Source organism: Homarus americanus, unplaced genomic scaffold (genome assembly GCF_018991925.1).
Source record: "Homarus americanus isolate GMGI-L3 unplaced genomic scaffold, GMGI_Hamer_2.0 scaffold59441, whole genome shotgun sequence".
In the NCBI taxonomy this organism is placed as follows: Eukaryota; Metazoa; Arthropoda; class Malacostraca; order Decapoda; family Nephropidae; genus Homarus; species Homarus americanus.
In genome coordinates this window covers 159,738-175,137 of record NW_024755046.1, presented here as the reverse complement: position 1 = coordinate 175,137, position 15,400 = coordinate 159,738, and positions in this window count along the sequence as shown.

Genomic DNA, 15,400 nt, shown 5'->3' with positions numbered 1-15,400 from the left:
GTAAAGCCGACGGTGTTAGCTCACACATACACCGATCTCCAAGAAAATTTACAGGGGTGTTTCCTAGATAAATACACAACACTAAAACTTTGAACATCATTGTAGGACCATTTTTTGATTTTTGGAAGGCAACGGTCACACCCTAACCTACGTAGGCCTACAGTTTCCAATCTTTAATTTTTACTTTTATTTCTTATGGTTCTCACATGAACACTTTCCCGTTTATTGTGACCTGGTGTCTTATGAATACATAGTTTAATCCTAACTTATATACTAGAATACGGTTCGGGTTTGACATTTCTTGGGGAAATTAATTGGGCAATATCAACAACTCACACCTGTAGGCCGGGCACAAAGGACGTTACCCGGAAACAAAAGCCTAATGTTCAGAGCGTGGGTATATCCACTTCACTTAAAACTGTAATTAGAGATTCTCCTCTCACACATTGCACTACTTGAACACAGACATAAGATTCTCTGATCACTGTACATGTCGTGGGTATCCGTCACACGGGAATTCTTTTACTTTTACTTTTATCCTCTTCGCCACTGATCGGCTTGTTAGCCGCCCGGGCGATCGGTCACGTCTCTGTCACGCACTGTTGGCAAATACTGGGCAGGCACCGGCTCCTGAATGTACCTGAACCCGCTCCAGTGTTGGTCAAGTCTTGTCTTGAAAGAGCTCACACTTGGTGCCGTCACAACACTCTCTGGTAGATTGTTCCGAGAGTTTACAACCCTCACTCCGAAAAAGTTTGCCCTCACGGTTTTCTGGACTTGCGGCTTCTTCAATCTTGAGCTGTGACCCCTTGTGGGGCGAGCGTCCGCCAGCTCCAAGTAAGGACACTCAACTGAGTAGTGCCCCCTGAGATGCTTATACACCTCAACTAGGTCCCCCCTTGCCCGTCTGTAGTATAAGCTAGGCAAGTGCAGGCGCTCCAATCTCTCAGGGTAGTTGAGGTGCCGAAGTGCAGGCACCAGTTCATACCGATGCATACAAGATATTTCCTTTCAAGTATAGTTTCTGGGTCACTGCCAACACCTCACATAGTTCTGATACATATATCCTTCTTCCAGATCATTGTTCTCATGTATTTTCATATGATATTTGTGGAAGTTATGTTCACTAAACGTTCACAGACGTAAATAGTATGACCTTCAACCCACGATCTACACTTAGTCCTAAAGTACACTAGTCCGGATGAACTGGACTTTCCCAATCATCTTATAGATACCTTGAGTTCTCCTTAATGCTATGAATACATACAATTAATATTATATAACCGTACCTGGGTACAATTCAACAAATGATTCAGTAACATTGAGTAGGTGAGTTATCCTTTATCAATGTTTCCCGTTTTCGGAGATTCTACAAGCGCGGTGGATTTGAATGTTATGTAGCGTAATATGAATTAAAGGGGTTTTTTAGGAATGACAATGATGTGCGCAGTACAATACCCCGCTTGTGAGAGGTACGGATGATGATTTCGTGCCATTAATCACCACACACTGTTTGCGGTCATGTAGAAAGTCTTCTATCCACGCTAGGACATTTCCCCGAATTCCGTACCCTTCCAGTTTGATTTTCAGCCTTTCGTGGGGTACACTGTCGAAAGCCTTGGCAAAATCTAGGTATTGTCGATATTACCACCCCGTTCCAGAATATGGGTCCAAATATCCAATACCTTGAGCAATTGTGTTAAGCAGGAGCGCCCCGGCATAAAACCGAGTTGGCAATCCTTTACAAGGTTTTTTCGTAGAAGATGTTCCATCGCTGCATCTCTGATAATACTCTCAAGTACGCTACATATTATCCCGGTCCAGCTCACCAGTCTATAGTTGTTCGTGGAATGACGATCGCCCTTCTTGAAGATAGGACTCACATAAGCCACTTTCCATTCACTGGGGACCTTTTGTTCATCCAGGCATTTACAAAACAGGATCTTCAGGGGCTCGGCAAGTTCGTTGCACAACTCTCTTAGCACTCTGGGATGCACCATGTCAGGGCCGGGACTCTTATGGACCTTTAGCTTTGAGAGTCTATTTCTAATACCCTCTTCTGTGAACACATTGTGGGTCAGTGCTGTGTCGAACCGTCTGTCCTCAAACGCAGGACGGTTAATTGCATTCTCTCTTGTGAACACCGAGGAAAAGAAGCTGCTCAATGCCTCAGCTTTATCCTGGCCAGAATCCGCGAAACTACCATCTTCAAGCCTCAGGTCTGATACTCCTACTCGCGTTTTTAATTTCGACTTTGCATAGCGGTAAAATGCCTTTGGGTTTGACTTGACCTCGCTTGCAACCAGCCTCTGGAACTCCTTTTCAGCCCTTCTACATTCTATCTTTGCTTGGTTTCTGGCTCTTGCATACATCCTCCTGTCCTGCTCATCATTTGACCCAACCCACGTATTGAATTTCTAGGTTTTCTTAACTTTGTCGACCATGTGTAGGGATCCCCTCGTATTCCTAGAGGCACTGGGTTTGGTCTTGGGTATATATTTATCGATCAAATGGGTCACTTTACTAGTTATGATATTCAGCGTAGTGTCTGCGTTCTTGTGCCTTAATGAGTCAGGCCAGTGGATACCCCTCATCTCTTCCCTCATCCCTTTGTAATTTCCGTTGTAATATTTGCACCTTGGCCTGGCCTTATCTTGAACTAGGTAACAGTTAAATCTGAATGACAACACTATATGGTGACCTGTGCCAACTGGGGCAAGGTGTTCCAGTTTGGCCACCATACCCTCCTTTTTTGTTATGATGAGGTCTAGTGGCTTGGGTGTTTGCTCCCCTCTGTAATGTGTCGGGTTTCTAACATGTTGGAACAGAAAATTATCTCTCAGAGTTTCTACAAAAAGAGTAGCACGGTTATTCAAGTCATTTGGGATGAACTCGTTTCTCCAGTCGATGTCGCCATAGTTAAAGTCCCCCAGGATAAGGAGGTGGCTAGGGTTGAGCATTTCCGCGTTGTCTATTAAGGTTCTTAGGTTCCTTTGATTTAGTGGGCCACAGTTTGGGGATCTGTAGATACACCCAACAATAAGTAAGTCCCTTCCCTTTAGCTTAATTTTACACCACTTGGACTCTTCAAAAACATCCTCTTCATGTACCCTCGCCTGGTTGGCTCTAAGGTCTTGCCTAGCATAAATAACCACACCCCTCTTGCAAGTTTCTTGAGAAAGGTTCGCAAATGAGTCATAGCCAGCAATACTGAACTCACATTCCTCTGGGTCCATTCTCCTGTTCTTGCACAACTGTTCTACAACTACTACAATACCTGGTTGGTAAACCTTCAGTAGTACACTGTATTTAGCCGGGTGTGGTTAGAAATGTCATTGTTTACAAGGCACTCACCTCCTCCCGGCTGATAGGCGGAGCTGGTGCCACTGTAATGACCACGGTCGTACGCGTCAGTTAACGTAAAATCAGACGATTCATATTACGCTCAATAGCCCACAAAACATGTAGCTATGCCTTCTTTATTGAGTCTCCCATCTAAGGCATCCGTTTTCTCATCACTTCAAGACGCCTGAGTCCTCCGTTTTCCCATTTTCTCTGACTTCCTGAAACCAACTTCTCTATAAAGTAAATCTGAATGTGAGAAAGAACACCATTGTTTTGAGTCAACTTAGATATGTCTGATTACAGTTAAAGCATACAAGATCCTTTGTGAGTGATGTTGAAAGTTTTAACTGTCTTTATTGTTCGTAACACTTGTTAAGTGAGTGTCAAGTCTGCCAGTATGAATGGGATCCGATGATATTGTCCCTGGGGATAGCCATGAATTTCTGAGTACTACTGAAATTAGATAATTTTTCATGCCCAAACATCAGAGACTCTGATGTTTTTAGTTTAGTTAGTGTTGTTATATATGTGTATGTTTATATGCTGCCTTTATTGATTATATATACATTATATATTATGTTACTTCTTACCAAAGTTAGAATGTGTTTAGGCCTGTGTAATCACGAATGTGTTAGGCACGTGGTACATAACAACAACAATAAATGCCAGGAGTAAGACTCAGCATGTGGCTTCTCATTCTCCCATTAAATCATGTAAGATACTACACTGGCGACGAGGACGGGATTCACAAAGTGTTGGTGAAGTCGTTGAAGAGAGGATAGTGACCACTGAAGGGAAGGCTACTCTGAACCTGGAGAATTTAAGTGAAGAAAACAACCATGGCTGGCGTCAGTGGATATATCAGACGAGAAGGGGAGTATGATGGATTCAAGGAGAGCTTCACATCATATTGAGAGAGAATGGACTTCTTCTTTCTGGCAAATGCATTAATGGACAACGGTGGTGATGCTCAGAAGAAGAAGGCACTTGAAGAGAAAAGGAAAGCAATTTTTTTGACAGAGGTAGGAGCTAATGTTTATTCTACTCTGGTCAATCTGCTTGCTCTAGACAAACCAAAAGACTCCTCACTGATTCAGATTACCAAGATTCTGAAGCAACATTTTGATCCGGCTCCACTTGAGATCGCTGAAAGTTACAAATTTGGCACAAGAGATAGAGCGAAAGATGAATCATTAAGTGGCTTTGAAGAAGTTATCCATTCACTGTAACTTTGGACAGTTCTTGAACCGAGCTCTAAGAAACAGGTTTGTGATAGGTCTGAATTATGAAAAAATTCAAAATAAGTTAATGAACACCACTAACTTAACTTTTGAAAAAGCATGTCAGATAGCTACAAGCATGGAATTAGCAGAGAAAAACAGCAGATAATTTGTTCCCAATGCCAGTAGTGAAACAGTTGGCAGTAGTGGCTCAGTGTGTAAAGTAACTGTAGCTAAAAGGAAGAATTACGCCACAAAACAAGGACCAAATGCTGATTTAAAATGTAAGAAATGCCTAGGGAAACATCAAAGCTTTCAGTGTAAGTTAAAAAATTCAAGATGTTACAACGTCAGCGTATTGGACATATTGCTCCTGCCTGTGAAAAAGAAAAATTCAGCCCCTGCCAGAAGTGATAAAGGTAGAGTATATGTCGGTTTTTTTTTTACCCACCTGGGCACAGGTCAAACGACCCACATCGGGGCCTGGGGAAAAGAAAAAAAAGAACAGAACAAAACTGAAAATAGAGAACAAAAAGGTTATATTGTGTTAATCTACACCACGAAGATGTCGGAAAACCAGCTTTTTAAAGTGAGACAGATTGTATAAGTATGGAAACACAGAAGAAGGCAGAGCATTCCACAGTTTGGCTGTGTGAGGAAAGAAGGAGGTACTATAACGGGTTATTCTCATGTGACCGACATCCACAAAGAAACGGTGGGCACCGCGGGCAAGACGTGTGTTACGAGCCCACGGCCTTGCCGGCGGTACACAGGATGCCAAATCCACCGAACATTGCCCGTTAAAGTACCTGTAAAAGAGAGAAAGTGAAGTAACATTGCTGCGAAGAGAAAGGGAAGAGAGATTGTCACCTAAAGGAGGAGAGTTAATAAGACGAAATGCCTTTGATTCCACCCTCTCTACTAGTTGGACAGAAGAAGAGCCACCCCAGATATGAGAGCAGTACTCCAAGTTAGGACGAATGAATCCCTTATATACTTGGAGCAACTGCTCAGGAGTAAAGTAGCTATGGCATCTGTACAGCATTCCCAACTTTCGGGAGGCAGCTTTAGCTATACAAAGGATGTGTGATTTCCAGGACATATTGAAGGAAATGGTGAGGCCTAACATATTTATTTCAGAATTTGGCAGGATTATAGTATCCTGAAATGTAATTGGTGGGAGATCGTATAATTTACAAAGTGTAATTGGTAAATATTGAGTTTTATTACTTTTGAACTTAACCACGTTTCTACCTACCCATCCAGAGATGCTGCACAGATCTGCATTGATAGAAGTAATGATATCAGTTCAAGAAACAGATCTAGTTTGAGAGTTAGGAGGAAGGGGAAAATGTGAAGAAGAGTGAAAAGTAGAATCAACAGCGTAAGAATGGATAGAATTAGTTTTAGTGTGAAGTAAATCATTGATAAAAAGAAGGAAGAGAGTAGGTGAGAGAACAGAACCCTGTGGGACACCACTACTGGTAGAGAAAGAGCGAGAGATCGATCCCTCAACAACAACTGCCATGGATCGGTTCTCCAGGAAGCTAGAGATGAGAAAACAAAGTGGGGGAGAGAAACTAAAAGAGGGAAGTTTAGATAGCAAAGACTTGTGCCATACCCTGTCAAATGCTTTGGCAATGTCGAGGGCCACAACGAAAGTTTCCCCATAATCCCTAAGAGAGGATGACCAAAGATGGGTGCAATAGGAGAGCAGATCACCAGTAGATATCGCCTGGCGAAAGCCATACTGGTGATCAGACAAAAGAGAAAGGCGTTCAAGGTGATGGAGAAAATGGGAGTTCAAGATAGTTTCGAAAATCTTAGAGAGGGATGAAGTTAGGGCAATGGGGCGATAGTTAGAGGGATTAGAATGGTCACCCTTCTTCGGGATGGGCTGAACCAAGGCATGCTTCCAAGAAGAAGGAAAAGTTTGGGTTTTGAGGCAGAGGAGAAAGAGGCGAGCAAGCACAGAGGCCAGGGCTTCAGCACACTCCCTCAGAACACGAGGGGGTAGTCCGTCCGGTCCGTGCTCCTTACTCACATTCAACCTGGATAACACACCGGCAACCCTGCGAGTGGAGATTATAGGAAAGTGCAAAGGTATAGTAGGAGGTGCAGGGGTAGGAGGGATAGAGTGGAAATCATCTAAGGTGGAATTAGAGGAGAATAAGGTGCCAAAGAGATTGGCTTTGTCAGGAGGAGAGTTGGCTATAGAGTTATCAGGTCACAAGAGGGGAGGAAAAGAAGGAGTGCAGAAGTTGTTACAGATGTTTTTAGTTAAGGACCAAAAGGATTTACTAGAGGAAGAATTCGTCAGGACAGCCGTCTTTCTTTTAATGAAATTCCGCTTGGCCCTACAAAGACTAGCCTTACAACGATTCCTAGAAGTAATGAAAGAGGTGTGGGTAATAAGAGAAGGAGATAGTTTCATAGCTCGATATGCCCTATGTCTCACCCTGCAAGCAAGAGAGCAGGAGCGATCAAACCATTATTGTAATGTGAAAGTTTTGGTAGAAGAGGGGATAAATGCACTCATACCGCCCTGTATAACCCCAGCAGTGCTGTCAGCACATACCGAGACGTCCCGAGTGGAAAAGCAACATTTATCCCAAGGAAAGTTGGTGAAGAATTCTCGCAAGGATTGCCAGCTTGCCCTCCGATAGTGCCATAGTTGACGTTTAGAGGGGGGTGGTGGAGGTGGTCGTGCCCAGTGTGATTTAATAGAAATAAGTTTGTGATTAGAAGACCTTAAGGGGGCAGAAACTGAGTGTGAATAGTGTGAGGGGTTAGAGGTAAAACAAAGATCAAGAATGTTAGCAAGTTGATCTTGTCGATGAGGAACGCGTGTAGGGTGTTTGATTATTTGTTCCAAATCATTAAGTAGGGAAAAAGAGAGTGCCTCAGCTCCACCCGGGTCATCCCTTGCAGAGCCAAGCCACTCTCTGTGATGTACAGTCAGAAACCATAATGTCTAGCCCACCTTGGTCGGTGTTGGAGGTTAGTACAGTGTCCTTTCTGGACGGAGGCCCACTCTAACTATCATGAGGCAACACACACACGAACACACACAGTCATAGTACGGCTGTATAGATGACATTATGTATAAGTATTGTATATGGCATTTTATACTCTGCATTATCTTCATTTTATATGAACACGAAGAAAAATTACCATAGGTTGTAGTTATGAAATTATGAATATAAATAAACACTTCCAAACCACCCAGTGAATCCACACAACATTTACAGCGCTTGTGTGTGTGTGTGTGTGCCAGACCATGATGCTTCCACCACACCCCATCTATATCTTTTATTTTCCCTTCATTCGCATAACTATATGAAAAATCGTGTTTAATTTAACTACATTTTCAAAAACCTTAAATTACATGTGGATCAGCCACTCCTCATTTGACACACTTATAGTGTAATACTTTGACCATCCCATCTGGGCACATGGAGGCCCACAGTAACTCTCACGGGGCAACATACGCACGAACACACAAGTTATGATATAAACCCTTCTAGGCTTCACTATCATTAACATGTTATGTTCATCGTGCTCTGTATCTTGGTAACTAGTCATAGTATCAATACATGGAGGAAAATCTATATTAATATACTGTAATATTGCATTTTATTGCAAACCGTAAAAAATCTTGTTTAACCATTGGACGTGAGGGAAAGCACCACACACTGGAGTTACGAAATGAAGAACCGAAGGACATAGGAATGACCGACCTGACGTCGTGTGTGGGAAGGCCTGCCGTATCAGTGTAGACACTGTTGCTCAAAGGGTAAGTCGTATAATTCATCCTTGCATTTGTTGAGAAGAGTTAAATATATGTTATAATATATATATATACATATATATATCTTGATAACCACAAGGAAAAATTAAAACACGAAATTCCCAAGCGCTTTCGTGTAATTCACATCTTCAGGGGTGAGTAGACCACAAGGAAAAAGAAAACACGAAGTTCCCAAGCGCTTTCGTGTAATTCATATCTTTACTCACCCTGAAGATGTGAATTACACGAAAGCGCTTGGGAACTTCGTGTTTTCTTTTTCCTTGTGGTTATCAGCATATACCTGGATCACGCTCACCTACAGTGATTTATTTGCGGGTTGAGGTGTTGATTATATATATATATTTATATATATATATATATATATATATATATATATATATATATATATATATATATATATATATATATATATATATATATATATATAAATCACTGTAAGTGCGCGTGATCTTTATATGCTGATAAAAGAAACGAAGTTCCCAAGCAAAATTCACATCTTCAGGGTGAGTACAGAATTACACGAAAGCGCTTGGGAACTTCGTGTTTTCTTCTTTCCTTGTGGTTATCAGCATATATATATATATATATATATATATATATATATATATATATATATATATATATATATATATATATTTCATTTTTAGTCGTCCATATAACACGCGGACTTTGAACATATAATCAACGACCTCACCAGCAAGGAATCGAACCCTCGACCTACTGGGTGTGACTAGGGAACGCTTACCGGCTAGGCCACAAGGACACTAAAAGCAGTTCTAGGCTCTGTTATATTTCACACAAAGCCTGTTCATCGAGCTGATGGCGCCGTGAACCTCAATGGGAAACTGCCCGTGCCTCTTATGTGGTGTCAGTAGCATTTTACCGAATCCAGCTGGTATGAAACGCGAGGTACATATATATACTTCATTTTTAGTCCATATAACACGCGGACTTTGAACATATAATCAACGACCTCACCAGCAAGGAATCGAACCCTCGACCTACTGGGTGTGACTAGGGAACGCTTACCGGCTAGGCCACAAGGACACTAAAAGCAGTTCTAGACTCTGTTATATTTCACACAAAGCCTGTTCATCGAGCTGATGGCGCCGTGAACCTCAATGGGAAACTGCCCGTGCCTCTTATGTGGTGTCAGTAGCATTTTACCGAATCCAGCTGGTATGAAACGCGAGGTACATATATATACTTCATTTTTAGTCCATATAACACGCGGACTTTGAACATATAATCAACGACCTCACCAGCAAGGAATCGAACCCTCGACCTACTGGGTGTGACTAGGGAACGCTTACCGGCTAGGCCACAAGGACACTAAAAGCAGTTCTAGACTCTGTTATATTTCACACAAAGCCTGTTCATCGAGCTGATGGCGCCGTGAACCTCAATGGGAAACTGCCCGTGCCTCTTATGTGGTGTCAGTAGCATTTTACCGAATCCAGCTGGTATGAAACGCGAGGTACATATATATACTTCATTTTTAGTCCATATAACACGCGGACTTTGAACATATAATCAACGACCTCACCAGCAAGGAATCAGACCCTCGACCTACTGGGTGTGACTAGGGCAGCTTCGGCTGGTACACAGGACACTAAAGCTTTTAGTGTCGCGGCCAATAACTTGGCTTCTCGAAATCGAGGATATTCTTGCTATATATATATATATATATATATATATATATATATATATATATATGAAATGCTAGTTGACCCCCCAGACAGAGTTAGGAGAGCCACCTCGCTTGTGTATCTCTGTTTGTCCAGTAAATAGAACCTACGAAAACTCTACAGGTGTTTATGTTCACTCCTGCATATAGAACTTGGTACCCAGAACATATACATGGCGCAGCGTGTTAATTAACTGGATCATTATACAAGTGAAGTGTAAAGTTTGTGGCAAGACCGGCTTATGGACCCCTGTTCTGTCGTCAACCGCTAATGGCCGCTCCTCCATGAATTTATTGCAACTTTGAGCAGTGTCAGCACGTTCCTGTGAGTGTATAGTGCATTGTGTGTGTAGTGCCATAACTGTGTGACCTTGTTCTAAGGGATTCCCAAGGTGGAAGGCATCTTCAGGGCATTTGTGAGGAGTGGAGTTCATTGCAGCCTCCTCCGGCCGTGCCTAGAGGGTAACTGCCTCTCCCTCCCAGTGAGACACTGCCCAAGGCGCGCACACATAAACACACATATGAACACACTGACCGCAGTCATCCCTTTATATATATTTTATATATATAATCTACTTATCCGTGCATTTAATTAATTTTTTTTGTCTCAGATCTTGTTGATACGACGGGCTGACCGGTCAACACTGATTTAAGACATAGTACACAGATTAAGTAATTATGTCTCGTGCCCTACGCAGTCGTGGAGCCAACGCCTGGATGAGTCAGTCGGATGACAACTCGGCAGAGATGGATGACCAGGCTGAACAGGACGCTCCAGCTCCCACCACATCGCGCAGCCCTTCGCCTCGATCTTCAGCATTGTCTTCAGAGATAATTGCTTTAATGAAGTTTTTGAGGGATGAGAGGCGTCAGGACGAAGCTAGAAGACATGTGGAGAATGAAGAAAGAAGGCAAGCTGAGGCAGAGAGAGACCACCAATGGAGATTGGAAGACAGTGCATAGTTTGAAGCTTTGATATTTCGCCTCACTGTCAACCAAGCCTCTGGCTCTAACACTGCCTCGGTATCGACTGGTTCAGATACCTCATCAACGCTTTCTTCACGCCCCCCAGCCCCACCTAAAGCGGCTGCTCAAACACCACCCATCTTGAAGCCTGATGTGAATTTCCAAACTTTTCGTGAGTGGCGGCGACGGCGGACTGATTATGCTACAATGGTGGATCTCCAGAGCTTGTCACAGCCAAAGCAACTTATTCAGCTGCATAAGTGCCTGTCCTTGGAAACTCAGCGTGTCTTGGAACATACGTTGCAGGTACCTCCGACCTTTTCGTTATCTGTAGAGGAGGTACTGGATATTCTACAACAGCACATCAAAGGGCAGCGGAACGAAGCTCTACACAGGAGGGAATTGTTTAGTTGCAGACAGATGGAGGGCGAGACATTTGATGCCTTTTATGTACGACTCAAGAGAGCCTCGGAAGAGGTAGATATATGCCCAGGTAACCACCAGCAGTGCGAGGAGACCCAGTTGAAGCAGGTTGATCCTGATGGGTGTTAAGGACGAGGAGCTTGTCCAACGCCTCACCTCCCTCGACTCTTCCTCTTCTCTTAAGGATGTGTTGACAATATGTCGCTCCTATGAGGCTGCCAGGTGTGCCACCTCTGCCATCCGAGCTCTGTACGCGCTGTGTCCCGGTACAAGAAGGACAAGAAGTCTACTCCAATGCCTTCGCCCACCACGCCCACGCCCGGCTCCTTTTGTAACAACTGTGGTAAGCAGCACGGAACACAGGTGTGTCTAGCTGCTGAGTCTACCTGCAACAGTTGTGACCATAAGGGCCACTGGTCACTCACAGTACGGTGCCCAGCTAAACGCGTCCAGTGCAATGTGTGCGGTGGTCTGGGCCACTACGACAAGTGTTGCCCTACCAACAAACCCAAGGGACAGCGTCGGCGGAAGCTTCAGCGCCCTTCCACCAGTGAGGGCCGCCCACAGTCTTCCAATCAGAAGCATGACGACCCTGGACAACGCTCGAGCCATATTAGGAAGGTGTACTCCCCCTCACGTCCCAGCACATCAGCGTCATCGTGACCTACGGCAGTGTGTCATCCTGTCTTCAGATGTTGCCCGACACCGGCGCTGATGCTACAGTCATCGGTCCCCAGCATTTGCAATGCTTGGGGCTCTCTCCAAGTGATCTAGGACCGCCCCCCAAGGATCTCCGCTTCACGGCAGATGGTTCACAGATGGCCCCAGCCCTAGGCTCACTCCAAGCACAGGTCACCTTTGGCAACAGGTCGTGTCAAGCCTAGATTGATGTGCATAACGGTGTCCCGACTCCTTTGCTGTCCTACAGACATTGTCAAGAGTTGGCCATCATCTCCCAGGGCTTCCCCAAACCTATTCTCGAGGTAAAACATGCCAACAGGGTGCACGAAAAGAGCAGCAACTACCCTGCTGTCGCCCTACCCCTACCTCTTGCCAGTGACACCTCTCCTTCGGATGCTCGGAAGTACTTCCTGAAGGAATTCAGCGACGTTCTGGTGACCAAGTCTGCTCTGGAATCCAAGCCTCTCAAGAAGATGGTAGGCCCCCCCATGAGGATCCACTTGAGGGACGACTCAAAGCCCTTCGCTATCTATACCCCTCGACTGGTCCTCCTGGCCTTCCGCGATGCGGTCAAAAACGAGCTGGACTCCATGGTCGCCCAAGAAATTATTGCACCAGCCGGCGATGACCTGTCTCCATGGTGTCACCTTATGGTAGTCGTCGCAAAACCCAAAGGTGGTGTTCGGATCACCACTGACCTCTCCAAGCTCAACAGCCAGGTGTCTCGTCCTGTGCACCCTTCTCCCACGCCCTTTGCAGCTATACGCAGTGTGAACCCGAAGGCACGCTTCTTCAAGACGATGGACGCCCTGTGTGGATACTGGCAGATAGAGCTTGCCGAAGAAGACCGACCACTTAGAACTTTCATTACCCCGCATGGACATTACAGTTATTGCTGTGGCCCCATGGGATTCGCCGCTACAGGAACGCTCTCTGCCTTCGAGGTGATATGGCTCTACAAGGTCTGGCAAACTGTGTGAAAGTGGTCGACGACATACTCGTGTGCGATGAGGATGACATGGATCACCTCTGCCGTATCTACGAGGTACTCAACAGGTGCCGGAAGCACGGCATCACCCTAAATGCCGACAAGTTTGTTCTGGCCAGCTCTTCAGTGGACTTTTGTGGGTACACCCTCTCAGGGAATGGTATTGCAGCTGACCCGGAGAAGGTCCGCTCCATCACGGATTTCCCCACCCCTGCTATCGTCACCTACTTGAGGTCCTTCATCGGTCTCATCAACCAGTTAGCAGAGTTTTCGCCGGACATCTCCGCAGCTGCCCAACCACTTCGCCCCCTGATGAGCCCCAAGAGGACATTCCTGTGGACCCCCGACCACGACAAGGCCTTCCAGCAAGTGAAACAGGCCCTGTCTAGTCCACCTGTCCTCGCCACGTTTGACCCAGCCTTGCCGACGGTTCTGCAGACAGATGCCTCACGCTTGTACGGCGTGGGATACGCCCTATTGCAGGATCATGGTGGAGGACAGTTCCAGCTCGTCCAGTGTGGCTCGCGTTTCCTCTCTGACACCGAGACGCGCTACGCCACTATTGAGTTGGAGCTGTTGGCTGAGGTTTGGGCGATGTCCAAGTGCAGGTTTTACCTCATAAGCCTGCAACACTTTCACCGAGTGACCGACCATCGCCTGCTTGTCCCGATCCTCAACCACTACACGCTGGACGCCGTTGAGAACCCTCGCCTCCAGCGTCTGAAGGAGAAGCTCTCGGCGTACATCTACACAGCAGTGTGGCGTGCCGGTAGGGAGCTCTGCATCCCTGATGCCTTATCCCGCTCTCCTGTCAGCCGCCCTACTCCAGAAGACCATGTGCTCGACGCCGACCTTGCTCTTTCCATCAGGACTGTGGTTACCCTACACGCCATCCAATCCCTTCGTTCGGACCTGTCACCAGATGACGACAAGGCAATGGAGGACCTTCGAACAGTGGCCTGAGATGACCCTTCCTACGTCCGACTCGTCGAGTATGTGACGAATGGATTCCCTAGCAACCGCTACGACCTTCACAACACCCTGCTCCCGTATTGGAAACTCAGTGATGAACTTTACTGCGACGGAGACCTTGTTCTGTACGGAGCACGTGTAGTTGTCCCTGCTGCCTCACGTCCCCACATCTTGGCTCGCCTTCACGACAGTCACCGTGGAGCTGAGGCCACCAAACGACGTGCACGACAGACAGTGTTCTGGCCCAGCATCGACTCCGACATCTCCAATGTTGTCCGTGCGTGTGAGCCCTGCCAAGTATTACAACCCAGCCAGCAGCAGGAACCCTTTATGAGTGACGACAACCCCACCCGCCCCTTTGAGTCTGTGTCGGCCGACTTTTTCTCTGTGTCAGGAAAGTCCTTCCTTGTTATCGTCGACCGTCTCTCTGGTTGGCCGGTTGTCATCAAGTGCGGTAATGACACGACGTCTGCCGCCACCATCAGCAAGTTCCACCACTACTTCCGTGACGTGGGCGTTCCTGTGCACCTGCGAACCGACGGAGGGCCCCAGTTCACAAGCCGGGACTTTGCTGTTTTCCTTGACCAATGGGGAGTCCGGCATGTGTTGTCATCGCCCCATTACCCGCAGTCCAACGGCCATGCTGAGGCTGCTGTCAAATCCCTGAAGCACCTCATCCTCAAAGTGGCCGAGCCGCCGAACGTGTTCATGATGTCGTCGCCCGCTACAACGACCACGCCCGTCCTCTTCCCAAGTTGAGTGTTGGTACCCAAGTCCGTGTTCAGGACCCGACCTCCCTACGTTGGGACAAAGTGGGCGTAGTCATGGGTCTCGGTAGGTCACGGGACTACCAGGTGCGGTTACCCAGTGGTCGTGTGTGGTGGAGGAACCGCCGTTTCCTCCGCCCCTTAACAACGCCTTCTACTGACCCCGCCACCAGTGTTGAGTCCCATACCCTCCCCAGTGATCAAGTCCCTCGACGCTCAGAATGGATCCAAAAGAAAAGGTCCGCTCAAGACTTTGCTATGAGCGTATAGGGGGGGAGGGAGGTGTATGTATATTATGTATGCTGTATGTATATTATGTATGTATGTATGTGCTCAATTTTATACATTATTTATTCAGCCTAGCTATTAGCGTGTGGCAATGTATTTACCATGTCCCATGCTTAATTAATGTGCCTGGCGACATATGGAAGCTGCTAATGTATCACTTGCCACATGTCGCCTGAAAGGCTAGTTGACCCCCCAGACAGAGTAAGGAGAGCCACCTCGCTTGTGTATCTCTGTTTGTCCAGTAAATAGAAC